General features: G+C 51.5%; 1 long non-coding RNA gene across 1 annotated transcript; it reads left to right on the plus strand.

Annotated features, from left to right (window-relative positions):
- Positions 1-418: 418 nt before the first annotated feature.
- On the plus strand, positions 419-4,795 carry LOC125329575. Its single transcript, XR_007205215.1, has 5 exons — positions 419-491; positions 676-780; positions 2,130-2,276; positions 2,425-2,562; positions 4,464-4,795. It is a non-coding gene; the product is annotated as an uncharacterized LOC125329575 (long non-coding RNA).
- Positions 4,796-14,497: the final 9,702 nt, after the last annotated feature.

Here is a 14,497-nt window from a genome sequence, read left to right on the forward strand (position 1 = left end):
CTTACCCAGGCTGTGCTCAGAGCTTGGCCTCTCCCATTGTTTATGGAGCTTATAAAATCGTCCTGTTGCCCCAAGAGAACCCAAACCAGGGGAGTCAATGGGCTGGGGGAGCTGGGGGTGCTCACCTGGAGAAGAGAAGGATCCAGGGAGAGCTCAGAGCCCCTGCAGGGCCTAAAGGGGCTCCAGGAGAGCTGGAGAGGGACTGGGGACAAGGCATGGAGGGACAGGACACAGGGAATGGCTTCCCAGTGCCAGAGGGCAGGGCGGGATGGGAGATTGGGCAGGAATTGTTCCCTGGGAGGGTGGGCAGGCCCTGGCACAGGGTGCCCAGAGCAGCTGGGGCTGCCCCTGGATCCCTGGCAGTGCCCAAGGCCAGGCTGGACACTGGGGCTGGGAGCAGCCTGGGACAGTGGGAGGTGTCCCTGCCATGGGAGGGCTGGGAACTGGATCAGCTTTAGGGTCCCTTCCAACCCGAAGCAGGCTGGGATCCTGTGAGTTCTAATGAAGAATGAGAAAAGTGCTGTTTCCAATGGTGATTTCAGTACCGTGGATCCCTTCCCCTGCCCGTGCCGGCTCTGGGTACCGCGCACTGAGCAGGGCTGGGGCAGGGGGAGACAGGGCTCTTACAGTCACACCTTACACTGAATAACGGCGCTTTTGTTTGGGTTTTTTTAGGCAAAAAGGAACTGTTTGATGTAACAGGAAATTTCCCCACGACATTTCTGTGACTGGCACTGAATGCTGAGCGTCTGGAGAGGAGCAGACCCGGTGCGAGCTCGGGTAGGAGCTCACCCCATCCTTTCCCCCGACTCGGACCCCGTTAGCTGGGGCTGGCAGGATCACGGTCATCCCCAAACCGTGCCCCAGCTCCTGCTGGGCCGGGTGCCAGCCCTGGTGCCAAGGCAGAGCTCAGCCCCCTTTCAGGGGCAGGGGAGGCGGAGCGGCGGTCGGAGCAGGGGCTGAACGGCGGCTGCGAGGAGCGGGCCCGAGAAAAGGCTGTGCTGGGCCATTGTCAGCTCTGGCTTTCACTGACCTGTGCAGGGCTGTGGAGCAGCTCCAGCCTCACAGACCCGTACAAAGCCACGAGCATTGGCTTTGTTCCTTCCCTGCGGGGTGTGAGGGTGACATCCCCTCAGAGCAGGAGCAGCACGGCCCCAGCCGGCAGAGCTGCCTGCAGAGAGCCCGGCCCGCAGAGAAAACACGGAGTATTTATAGCTCCGAGGGCTCCAGGCGCAGGGGGACGGACCCTGGGGAGCAGCAGCAGCAGCAGCAGCAGCAGCAGCAGCAGCAGCAGCAGCAGCAGCAGCAGCAGAGCCTTTCTGGGAAGGAGGATCCGATCCGTGCGGCCGAGCCGAGCCCCGGCAGCGCCCGGCGCCAGGGCAGGGCTGGGATGAGCCCGGGGACTGCCGGTAACCACGGCTCCTCCTGCCCACAGACAGCCTGAGCGCATTACCGAGGAAATTGGAGATGGCAGGGAACAGCCAGCTTTCCATTCTTTATGTTTCTCCCATTCTGTTTTGTGGGTTTGTCAATTTATTGGCCATTTCATCCAGCTCCTACTGGAGCACTTGCTACTGAATCGATGTAAAGATAATTTTAGTTTGCTTGCATGTAAAATTTATTCAAATATTGATAGTTCTCCTCACAATATGGCCCACATAGATCTGTCAGGACAAGGCAACCTATTTCTGAAAGCGATGTTTAAAATTAACTTCAGGATTTCAGAGCTGGACATGCATTACTTGGAATAATTTTAACACTTCAGGTTTTGAATCAGTAGCCCTGTTTGTAACTTAAATAACCATAAGAAGAATTCAGTACTAAGCACCAAAGTGCCTTGGCTGATGTTTGAAAGCTCTGTGTGTGTATTCCTAAGGCAGGGTGGGGGAAGGGAGGATGATCAGGAGAGAAAATTCCCATTTGTGTTTGCTTTCCTTGTGATTTCTTCTCTTACTGTCTCAGATCTGCTTCTTTTTTCCTTCATCCCTCCTTTTTCTTGGTCCATCCCCAGGTTCGATGTGCCAGAGCCAGCACTCACAAAAGGCTGATTCCATATTCCCGTTTTGCTTTTCCTTTTAAACTGAGGATGCTGAGCTATCTCAGTAATTTGAATTTTCCATGTTGAGCAGGACGTGGTGTCCAGTGGAAAGGATGACTGACCCTGGTGATTGCCTGATGGTCTCCAGATCTGGTGTGGAGCCTGTGCCTTCCTCCCTGCTCATCTGCTGACCCGTGCAGCATCCCAGCCTGCTTTGGGCCATTTCATTCACTCCTGGGTGCGTTTGATCCTCAAAGCCTTTGTTGGGACGCCTTGGATGGGAGAAAAGCTGATACTTGTTATTTATTTGGGAGTGAGCTGCTTCCTGGGAATTTTTGAAAGCTTTAATTCCTTTTCTAGGCTTTAAGTTTGAATTCCTGTTTCAGGTTTTGCTGTTTGCCAGTGTCAGTGTGGCAGAGGTGGATAATCCCATTGGATAGGGTTTGGGATAATGGCTTTCCCAGCACTTCCCACTTCACAGTACAAGCCTCAGTCCTGCAGACACAACCAGAGTTATGTTCCAGGTAATTCCTAGAACTGACTAGACAGAACCAGACTTTTTTTTTTTTTTTTCATTTCCATCTCCTTTTATATCTGAAACAAATTCCAATGCATGAGAAGGAAATAGAGACCCATCAGTATTAGATGTCAGATTAGAAGCTTTAAATAGGTAGGTCTGGAGGGAAGGCAGAAGCACTTGCACAATTCCTTTTTCAGGAATTCTCCTGGGAAGAAGAGAGATCCTCACACAGCATCTCTCTGAAAGCAGAATTACCTTTTTTAGATGGCTGATGAAAGTAGATGTGATGGCTACAAAACCCGTCTCCCACTCCCTCCAGTCTTAATTAATAGCTGGGCAAAGTTCATATGAATTTCCCACCTTGCAGAGACACCTCTTTGAACCTTTGTGCAAATATATTTTGAAGGGGTTTTTTGACCAACACTTAAAATATGTTTATTACCCGGGTTTTTTTCCCCAAGTCCTGATTCCTTAAAATGAAAATAATGAAAGAAATGCTTTAACTCCTCAGTCCTTCAGGTGCCCTGTCCTGCACTGAGCGCACAGTACTCCTGAGCTTCCTCGGGGCTGTTCATTTATTTGCCAAAGACCAAAAGGTCAGGCACTTCCAGCTCGGTGAAGCTTCCAGTGAATTACATCATGCATAAAAATTTGCTATTTCCAAGCTACCCAGCCTCTCCTGTGAGGATACCTTGCTCGCCTGAGCAGAAAACAGGCTGTGCTAGCAGCTTTTGTGAGCAATGTTCTCCGTGAGCACACGGGCCCTCCACACAGCCCCTGCATGCAGCCCCAGCTCCTGGCTCCAGTGCTGCCCTCGGGGGCCATCCACAGGTTTGATCCCCATTTATTCTTCAGGGAATCACAGGGAAATGAGCTCCTGTCCAGGGCTGAGATGTGCACAGTAAGGGCCTGTCTTGAGCTGTGCACACAAACAGGGTTTGAGTGTCCGCTTAAGGCCCCAAACCTTCAGAAAAGACTGGGCAGGCATAATCATAGGATCATGGGATCGTCAGGCTTGGAAAAGGCCTCCAAGATCATCAAATTCAACCTTCAGCCAAACCCCACCATGCCCACTAACCCATAGCACAAAGTCCCAGGTCTGCTCCTTTTGAACACCTCCAGGGATGGGGACTCCACCACCACCCCTTCAGTGAAATCTTTCCTCATATCCAACCTGAGCCTCCCCTGGGGCAGCTTGAGGCCATTTCCCCTTGTCCTGTCCCTGTTCCCTGGGAGAAGAGGCTGATCCCACCTGGCCACCACTTCCTGTCAGGTTATGAACTTCCTCACAGTCTGATTGTTGCAGAATCATGGAATGGTTTGGATTGGAAGGGACCCCAAAGCCCACCCAGTGCCACCCCTGCCCTGGCAGGGACACCTCCCACCGTCCCAGGCTGCTCCCAGCCCCAGTGTCCAGCCTGGCCTTGGGCACTGCCAGGGATCCAGGGGCAGCCCCAGCTGCTCTGGGCACCCTGTGCCAGGGGCTCCCTGCCCTCACAGGGAACAATTCCTTCACTTACCAAGGTTACAGACTTAGCAAAGTTTTCCTTAGATTAAAAAATTAAATTACATTACAGCAGTTGTAGGTGCTGGAGCTGCAGTTTTCTCTCTGTTGGGGTGGCTCTGCCCTGGTTTCTTCTCTGGGATCAGAGGGAGGGGAGATGCTCCAACAGCCTGAGCCTTGCAGTGACAGTTTTGTGGTGGAAGCAGATCAATAGGTGGGACCTGGAAAATACAACCAAACCCTGAGGGGCTGGGGGTGTCAGTCACAAACCCTGCTGAGTGATCAGTCAGTGACTGGTGGGGGTGGAAGGGGCAGTGGGGCCCTGTGCTGCCCACAGGGACCCGGGGGAGGGGGCAGGGATGTGTTGTGATTGTGCAATCCATTATTTATTTTATTTTTAGGAATAAGAGATGACTAATGCTGAACCACTCCCAGAAGATTTAAACCTTTGGCTAAGCCCCATGGAGCAGGATTATCCCCACCTGCCTGACTCCCCTGCCCTGGCACCCTGGGGCTCCCTGGGAGCAGCACTCAGGTGAGGGGAGGCACAGGGCTCACCACAGCCTTTGGAGCATCCATCCCACAGTGGTGGCACCTGCAGCACCTTCCAGCTCCTGGCCTCTGAGGGACGAGGATTGACCTGGTGGCTGTGGGAATTCAACAGCTGAGCATGGAGAGAAGGCAGTGGTGAGGTGAGAGGGGAGGGAACCAGCTGGTTCCCTCTGGGACCTAGGAAGAGGTTGTTTTATCTCCTTTGAGTAAAAGTTCGGCCCTGTTGAGTCTCCCCTGTTCCCTTCCCTCTGTTGTTCCCTTCCCTCTGTTCCTGGGTGGCGTTGGACATCCTCTGTGCTGAGGGGAGATAACACCCAGTTCTCCTGGTGAATGATAGCAGCATTGTGGGATTTGATGAACCCAGCTGAGAGCACGATCTGTGCACGGGTGTGTTTAGGCAAGGCCCCTGGACTGGAAGTCCTGTCACTTCCAGAATCACATTTCCAATTCAGAAAAGACTGGGCAGGCATATTCATAGGATCATGGGATTGTCAAGCTCGGATACCGCAAAACTGCAAATCCACGGGAGCTGGCACCCAGCCGATGCTAATGAAAACCATGTGTGGGAAAGGACAGTGGAAATGGAGGTGCTGCTCTTGTAGGAGCACTCCCAAAGCAGGAAGAGTCCCACACATCTTCTCTCTCAGGGCTGGTTTTCCTGAACCTCCAGGCTGGACACTGGGGCTGGGAGCAGCCTGGGACAGTGGAAGGTGTCCCTGCCCATGGCAGGGGTGGAGCTGGATGAGCTTTAAGGTCCCTTCCCACCCAGGCCATTCTGTTATTTTTTATGATTCTGTGTAATATTGCAAAACCATCCTTTTTGAAAATTCTGTCCTGAATTTAGAAAATAATTCTAAATGAGTTTATTAAAAAATGAATTCTGATCAATTTTAAAAGGAAAAATGAGACTTACCATGAAAAAATTTTGAACCATAGCAACAGTATAAAAATTATTTTTTGAGGGGGATCTTTTACAACTTAATTCCATCCCTATTTTCTATTTTTAACTTTTAATCAAAGCTTCTGGCTTGTTGGGAAATACAATAAATCTTTATATCTCCAAAGCTTTTAAAGTGTTCACTGTGCCTGCTGTTCTCTTTCTGACAGGAGATTATCCTTTTGAGTTGGAAATTTTCTGTAATTTGGGTCTAAAACGGTTGAAAGTGGAAGTGGGGCCTCAGGTCCGATTAACAGCAGCCCTAATGAAGGTGTGGGATGTGTGGAGGCTTTTCATGGCAGGGATGTGCTCCGGCCCCGCTGCCATGGCCACGCTCAGAGCTCGGAGAAAGTCCCACTTTTGTCCTATGGTCGCTTTTCTTTTTTGGTTCCAGCCCTGCTGTCCTCACACAGCCCTGTCACAGGGACTTGCCCAAACCTGAGGGTTGTTTTCCCCGCTCTGTCCTCAGCTGGAGCTGCCTCAGCATCATCACCAAACCGGAACAGTGGGGATTCCATGGAATCACAGCATCACTGAGGTTGGAGAAGACATCCCAGGTCATCGGTCCCAAACTGCACCCAGATCCCACCACGCCCAATAAACCCCATCGCAGAGTTCCTCATCTGCTCGGTTCTTGAACACTTGCAGGGATGGGGACTCCACCACTGCCCTGGGCAGCTGTGCCAGGCCTTGAGCGCTGTTTCAGGGAAGGAATTTTCCCCAATATCCACCCTGAACCTCTCCTGGTGTAACTTGAGACCATTTTCTGCTCTCCTTTTCCAAGTTCCTTGGAGAAGAGGCCAACTAACTCACTAACTCCTCCTTAGTTTATTATTAATAAAATGTATAAAATCATTGAGTCATTAATTTTAAGGCATTGGATCCCAGGATTTCCTGCCTGACTTTTTCTGCTTTTTATTTCCTATCTGCTCAGAAACTTCCCCAAGACTTGGATTCCTTCTTTTTCCTCTTCCCACTTTGAAATTAATCATTTGTGTGTTCCAGTCTGTTGGATGCTCAAAGGAGCACATGGAAGAGGAACAAACCCCAACCCTCCAGCTGCAGGATGCTTCATCCAGCACCATTTCCCTTAGCTGGAAGTGGGAAGGTGGAGCTGCTGGAGCCAAGCTCTGGGGTGGGGCTTGGCACTGGGGAATGGATGTGGTGATGTGGGAAACTTATCCAGGTGATGTGGTGTTGTGGGAAACTTATCCCTCATGGTGTTCATTTATTTCCTGAGAAATATTTCTTTTGGGATGGCTGCTTTTTTCTGGAGAGCTGGACTTGAATAACGTGTTTATTAGGGCATTTCAAAGCATTTATTAGGGTATTTCAGTGCATTTTAGGATATTTTCAATGCATTTTTAGGGTGTCTCAAGGCCAGGGCTGGGGCACTCCCTCGCTGTCTCCAAATGATGGGAATCAGATCCAACAGTTCCTACTATGAAAACTTAGGGAAGCTGCTGCAGCCAAACCAGGAGATTGTAATCCTTGAGTGACCATAACCATTGGGGGAGTGGGAGGACAGGAGGCTCTAAAGCTGCCCTCTTGAGCCACACTTACTAAATCACTTTTACAGCCTGTAAATTCCCATGGATGCTTCATGTTCCCTGATTTTGTTAATGCTGCCTTTAAATTTAGCTTTAAATTCTTGTTACCATCAAGCTTTGCTTATGGATTTTGAGCACATGGGAATTAATTTCAGACTATTGCCTTAAAAGTAGGAGAACACAGTATTTGTGCAAGGCTTCTAAAATATTTTGTTCTCAACTTAAGAGTCCTACTGTTTCATACAAACCATCAACACTTTGAGTGAGTAATTCTCCTAAAAATAACTCCTACCTGAAAGGGAAATGACTCACCTTTAATGTGAGTCAGCCCGTGGACTTCAGAACCCCCAGGATTTCTTTCTAGCAGAGGTGGGACTGTGTCACTGGATGACCTCCAAGGTCCCTCCCAGCCCAAACCAGGCTGGGATTCTGTGATTTTATCAAGGTGCTGAAGTCCAGACCCATGGCTCCCCTTGGACAGCTCTGACACTCCCTCTGCTTCCATGGTGGTGGAGTGCCCATCCCTGGAGGTGTCCCAGGAAGGCCTGGAGGTGACACTCAGAGCTCTGGGCTGGGGACAAGGTGGGGATGGGGCACAGCTCGGACTGGATCATCTCAGAGATCGTTTCCAACCTTTTTGGTTCTGGGATCCTGTGATTCCCTGCTCCTCCCAGCCTTGCTCTCCTGCCATCACCAGCTTTCAGCTGCAGTATTGATGGCACTTCATATTCCTTCCCTCTGCTTTTTAGTCCATAAAGACCCCTTTTAATTCTCTGAAATGAAGCTTCTGTTTTCAGAGAAGCTCTTCCTCACCTCTTCTCTCTCCAGTGAGCAACACCCTAAACTCTGCTCCCCCCTGGGATGAACCCACTGGTGTTGGGGCAGCGGGGGGGCTCTGTGGCCTCTGACCAGGGCTGGGCCCACCCCAGCTCTGCTGACCCTGGGGGAATGTCAGGACCTGAACCCAAACCCGTTTCCCTCAGGAGTGGCTTTGTGACAGTGCCTCACATGGCTGCTTCCCACAGCCTTGAGTTGTTCCCATGCAGGACCCACGAGGCTCACAAAGGCATCCACATGCCCTGAGCCTCTTGAGCTGACAATTCCGTGGGAACAGAGTCTGCCTCACGATTTTCTGCTATTTCCTGCTCTGTCCTGATGGCAAATTGCCTTGGGAAGAGCCTCTCCTGCTGGGCTCAGGAACCTGCCTGATTTCTGTTGTTGCTCTGGAGTGCCTTCAACAGCGTCTGCATGCACAGGGTGAGTAACAGGCACTGTGGGGAAAAGGGACTTGGGACTGAATCCCAAAGAACCTGTCTGGAGCTGCTGGTGCCGGGCTGTGCTCTCCAGGCTGTGCTGTCCCTGCTTTCCCAGTGTCCTGGCTTTCCCACTGCCATCGTGTCCCTGCACAGGACCGGGAGTGACCGTCCAGCCTCAGGACGGCGTGGGGCTGGCTCTGCCCCTCCTCCTGCTGCTGTCTCCCAGGGCTCCCAGCTTTGGAGTCGATAGCACATGGATTTTCCAATTCTGATCTCAGACAAGCAGTGCTCAGCTCGGGTCAGCACAGACTCCCTTCGCTGCAGCTCTGGCTGTGATTGCTGATAAAAGATATTCCTGAAGACCCAAACACACCACGGACCCACCATCTCCTCATAGACAGAACAGGTTTATTGAAAAGCATGTGGCTTTCACCTCCTGGCCAAAAATCAGAGGGTTTTTTTCCAGCTGTCTCCTGCAGTGTGAACCACACTGGCCTGAGTGATGGGGCTGCACCAGTTGCTCAAGGATATTTTGTGTTGAGCGATGTCCAGCTGGATTTAATGACACCTGAAGGGCTGTTCCTGCCTGGCTGAGTGCTCCAGCCCCACCGAGTATCAGAGAAACCTGATATGTGACAAGTGGTATTTAAAGGAATTGTGGTCCTGGGATTTATTTGTCATGGATCAGTTTAATTAGGAATGGCATTGTGCTGATTGGAAGCCATGCTCTGAAGGACTTGTTCACTTTGGTTTGGATGTTAGAAATCCATGGATTTCCCCAAGGCCCTGCATTTGGAATGAGCTAATCCTGCTGGTGTAACAACCACTGCCTTGGCAGTGCTGGGGGAATGCTTGGATCCATAGTCTGGGAGGGTTTTTCCAAATGAAACCATTCCAAGTTTCTGTGAAGATGAACTCTTTCTCATCCTGGCTTTTAGGGAAAGATTTCACGGAGCTCACCCTGAGGATGTTTAAGGCAGAGGTAGCTGGAGCTGACAGTTCATTAACAATGCATGGGATGGACTAAGCTGACATTGCCCAATGGGCCATTAAGCAAAACTGCTGCCAGCAGCTTTAAACTCTCATGCCTTAAGTGACATCCAAACTATGAGTTTGGATCTCAGGAATAAAGCAATTCCTGGAAGAATGCACTGGAGGAGTTTCCCTGAACAGCAGATTTTTCCAGGGAGCTGTTGCTCAGCACAGCCACAGCAGCACTTCACAAAGCACAGTTCCGTGACAAGCCCCAAAAGTTCCATTTTGTATCCAAACACCAACACGTTTTGGGGGTGTGAGTGGCTGCCCCTGGATCCCTGGCAGTGCCCAAGGCCAGGCTGGACATTGGGGCTGGGAGCAGCCTGGGACAGTGGGAGGTATCCCTGCCCATGGCAGGGCTGGCACTGGGTGGGCTTTGGGGTCCCTTCCCACCCACACCAGTCTGGGATTCTGTGGTCCTAGGAAAAAGTGTTCGCTGGAGAACAGGAATTCTCTCCTGGCACCGAGCTCAGGGCTCAAGAGCTGAGAGCCCAGGGGGCTGAGGAGCAGCTTCCCCTTCTCCCTCAGCTCCTGTTCACCTGTAGGAGGAGTTAGGGACAGCCTGGTGTCTGTCCGAAACCCTCTGCAGTGCATGGCACGTGCCAGCAAGCAGGGAGGGAAATCCTCGTCGGAATGAGAGGGTTGATAATGGAAATAATGAGATTGGAATTAAAAATTTCAAGTTTCAAATCCAGTCTGGGACATGAAAGTTTGGGAAAAGCAGCAGTGCCAAAGCTGTGTTTGTGTCCTGGGCCCTGCCTGGGTGGAGTTGGTCCCTGGGGATGCAGAGAGGGGCTGGGGGTGTTTGTCCTCACATTAACACAGGACTGGGTGTGCTGGGGCAGGGTTTCACCCTGTCCCTGTGCCAGGGAGGGCAGAGCCTCAGGAAGGACGTGTTTTATAAAGGAAGCACATCCCTCAGTGGGGCTGTGATTCAGAGCATGGAACTCTGATCCCAGTCTCAAATTCAGCATTGCAACCAACATTAAAACAACACTTCAGTGAAAAAGGCAAACCTCCCAATTTTTTCAGTCTGACATCTGCAGTGCACACTCAGAACAGGGGTGGGGGAGGTTGGGAGGGGCTGGAGTTTGCTTTTGGTTCGTGCTGGTGACAGAGCTGTTGAAGTTTTCAAGGTCACTTGGAGTACTTTTAACACAATTTATCAATACCTTAATGACACCTGCCCCTTTGTGCATGCTGAGGTAATTGGGTTGAAATTCCCCAGCTGTCTGATGCAGGTGTCGCTCCTGGAGCTGGGAAGGGAGAGGAGGAACTGTGATTCCCCAGAGTGGGAATGGGGCACTGGGAGTTCTGTTCCCAAAATAAGGGTGTTGTCTCAGGTGTATCTGCCCACTTTTATATAATGGAGTTTATTCATATGCCATGGAGTGACAGGACACAGGGAATGGCTTCCACTGCCAGAGGGCAGGGATGGATGGGATATTGGGAAGGAATTGTTCCCTGGGAGGGTGGGCAGGCCCTGGCACAGGGTGCCCAGAGAAGATGGGGTGGCTGCCCTTGGATCCCTCTGGGGGCTTTAGTGGGGCTGTGCAGGGCCAGGAGCTCCACAGCTGTCAGGGGAAGTGATTTGATGGAGATCTGACCCTTCCTTGGCTTCTTTCTGTGCCTCCTAAAGCCTGAGCTCGGTATCTGGGTGGTTTAATTTGATATCTGCCACTTGTGGCTGTGCTGATCGATATTGGTAATATCTGTTCATAGGGAGATTTTCCAGGAGCCGGAGCACATGTTCCACACTCAGTCTAAGCCAGCACTGCAATTTTGTGTGGGGATTAGTTTGAGACTCGAGCTACGCAATATTTTCCTCTCCAGAGCGTTCATTGCCTTTAGCCTGATATTGATCATTATTTTTTTTATTATTATTATTATCTGCAGTCCCCGGCAGTGACCTGTGCTGGAAATCCCAGCTCCTGCTCGGGTCAGCCCACAGCAGCTGTGGTGCAGAAGGATCAGTACCTTGGAGAGCTGCTCCGAGGGGAGAGGGCTCCCTGCTCCATCCCGCTGGAAATGCGGGTGTTACGGGCCGGTTTTCCCTGCTCCATCCCGCTGGAAATGCGGGTGTTACGGGCCGGTTTTCCCTGCTCCATCCCGCTGGAAATGCGGGTGTTACGGGCCGGTTTTCCCTGCTCCATCCCGCTGGAAATGCGGGTGTTGTGGGCCGGTTTTCCCTGCTCCATCCCGCTGGAAATGCGGGTGTTACGGGCAGGTTTTCCCTGCTCCATCCCGCTGGAAATGCGGGTGTTATGGGCCGGTTTTCCCTGCTCCATCCCGCTGGAAATGCGGGTGTTACGGGCAGGTTTTCCCTGCTCCATCCCGCTGGAAATGCGGGTGTTACGGGCCGGTTTTCCCTGCTCCATCCCGCTGGAAATGCGGGTGTTACGGGCCGGTTTTCCCTGCTCCATCCCGCTGGAAATGCGGGTGTTACGGGCCGGTTTTCCCTGCTCCATCCCGCTGGAAATGCGGGTGTTACGGGCAGGTTTTCCCTGCTCCATCCCGCTGGAAATGCGGGTGTTACGGGCAGGTTTTCCCTGCTCCATCCCGCTGGAAATGCGGGTGTTACGGGCAGGTTTTCCCTGCTCCATCCCGCTGGAAATGCGGGTGTTACGGGCCGGTTTTCCCTGCTCCATCCCGCTGGAAATGCGGGTGTTATGGGCCGGTTTTCCCTGCTCCATCCCGCTGGAAATGCGGGTGTTATGGGCCGGTTTTCCCTGCTCCATCCCGCTGGAAATGCGGGTGTTACGGGCAGGTTTTCCCTGCTCCATCCCGGTGGAAATGCGGGTGTTACGGGCCGGTTTTCCCTGCTCCATCCCGCTGGAAATGCGGGTGTTACGGGCAGGTTTTCCCTGCTCCATCCCGCTGGAAATGCGGGTGTTACGGGCAGGTTTTCCCTGCTCCATCCCGCTGGAAATGCGGGTGTTATGGGCCGGTTTTCCCTGCTCCATCCCGGTGGAAATGCGGGTGTTACGGGCCGGTTTTCCCTGCTCTGTCCCGGTGGAAATGCGGGTGTTATGGGCAGGTTTTCCCTGCTCCATCCCGGTGGAAATGCGGGTGTTACGGGCAGGTTTTCCCTGCTCCATCCCGCTGGAAATGCGGGTGTTACGGGCAGGTTTTCCCTGCTCTGTCCCGGTGGAAATGCGGGTGTTACGGGCCGGTTTTCCCTGCTCCATCCCGGTGGAAATGCGGGTGTTACGGGCAGGTTTTCCCTGCTCCATCCCGGTGGAAATGCGGGTGTTATGGGCAGGTTTTCCCTGCTCCATCCCGCTGGAAATGCGGGTGTTACGGGCAGGTTTTCCCTGCTCTGTCCCGGTGGAAATGCGGGTGTTAGGGGCAGGTTTTCCCTGCTCCATCCCGCTGGAAATGCGGGTGTTATGGGCAGGTTTTCCCTGCTCCATCCCGGTGGAAATGTGAGTGTTATGGGCAGGTTTTCCCTGCTCCATCCTCACACACACAAGGTTTGGCCGAGTCACTACTCCCCATCCCGACAACAGCAGCTCAGGCTGCAGAAACCACCCCGAAATTGAATTTCTCTGCCAAATAAATAATTGTGCTGCACCAGACAGTTACAGTGGGAACTGAATTGTTTCAGCAGAGAAGTGTCCTCTACTTAGAGGAATTTGTTTTTCAAATAGGAAATTTGCTTCTCCTTGCCCTGAATTATAGAAAGGAAATATCAATGCCGAGGGATAAATTCAAGCAATGACACTTTGTAAATCCTCTGGCCTGTGACAGCCAGTTAAGGTGAAGGAGGTCCTGGTTTTTAGATTATTTCTAGCCCAGGTGATCTGACAAAAAGCTGCTCTACAAGTTGTCCAACACCTTTTCTGGGAGGTCTTGCAGAATTTTTGTGCTTGGCTTAGTACTGACATTTAAAGCTGGTCTAGAGCAATTATTTCTGGGTTTCCTCTATAACATTAAATTCTTACTGTAGCAATTCTGAAAAGAGTTTTCTATTATTTAATCCTGTGATATCTGAGTGGAATAAGAGGGTTTCATTGGGAGGTTTTGGGCACTAATTTTAGGTGAACACCATTTGCTGGCAGCTCACAATCACAGCAAGGAAAACTCATCACTGTGGTACCACACAGTCCTTAAAATACACCGAGTTTGTGGGAATAAAGTTGGTTCTGATGTGTCCCCACTGCAATGGTGTCTGTAAGGGGAATAATACTGGTCAAGTTTGTTCCGAGGTTGGTGAATGGTAGAACAGAAATGCTGCCATACAGGGGGAATTTGCAGCTGCTTATAAAACCTTTGGGGCCCAGGAAAACACTCAAACTCTGTTTTAGTGAGAGGAGAAGGCTGGAATAATGCTCCCATTGGAATGGTGGGAATTGCACACTGGGGGTGAGGCTGGACAAGCTGGGTAAGACAGATGAGTGAGGAAAGCTTGAGCTGGGGTTCTGTCCAGCCCCCTCACATCCAAATGCTTAAAGTTCATCAGGTTTCTCCTGAACAGCAGTTACAGTGATCATAACAGGGCCACAAATCCCTGGTGCTGGCTGCAGACCATCCACACTCATCCCATTAAAATTCAAATGAAGGTAATTCGAATTTGGCGTTCTAATGCAGGTAAACAAAAGGAACGCCCGAGTTAGGTGGCAGCCCCTGCTTGTTTGTAATGGATTTGGCAGTTACTGAGATGGATGGGTTTGTACAGAAGGGCTGGGCTGAAGGGCTGTGAAATGAAGGCTGAGGATGGTGGATTCCGAGGCCTGAGCTGGCTCCTTTCTTCCTGCACCAGCAGCTGTCACAGCAGGCCCTGCACAGCTCCTGCAGCCCCGGGAGGATGGCAAAATCCCGAGCTCCTCCTGCCCAGCTGCCCCGAGCTCAGCAGGGCAGTTCTGAAGGACAGGTTGTCATTGTCACCCAGCCTGGGTTTGGCCCAGGGCACTTTGGCTCAGCACATCTTGGGTGGGACTGGTTGAACCGTGCCTGACACTGAAAACTAAATTAGAGGGAGAAAAACTCTCAGTTAGAGAGACTTGGGTAAAAGTACAATACTGTAGAGCATGAGGCTCTCACCTGTATAGTTTGTAAGGCCTGGGAATCCGTTTAAAAGATGAATTATTTAATATTAACACCCC

The sequence above is a fragment of the Corvus hawaiiensis genome, chromosome 8 (genome assembly GCF_020740725.1).
Source record: "Corvus hawaiiensis isolate bCorHaw1 chromosome 8, bCorHaw1.pri.cur, whole genome shotgun sequence".
Taxonomy (NCBI): Eukaryota; Metazoa; Chordata; class Aves; order Passeriformes; family Corvidae; genus Corvus; species Corvus hawaiiensis.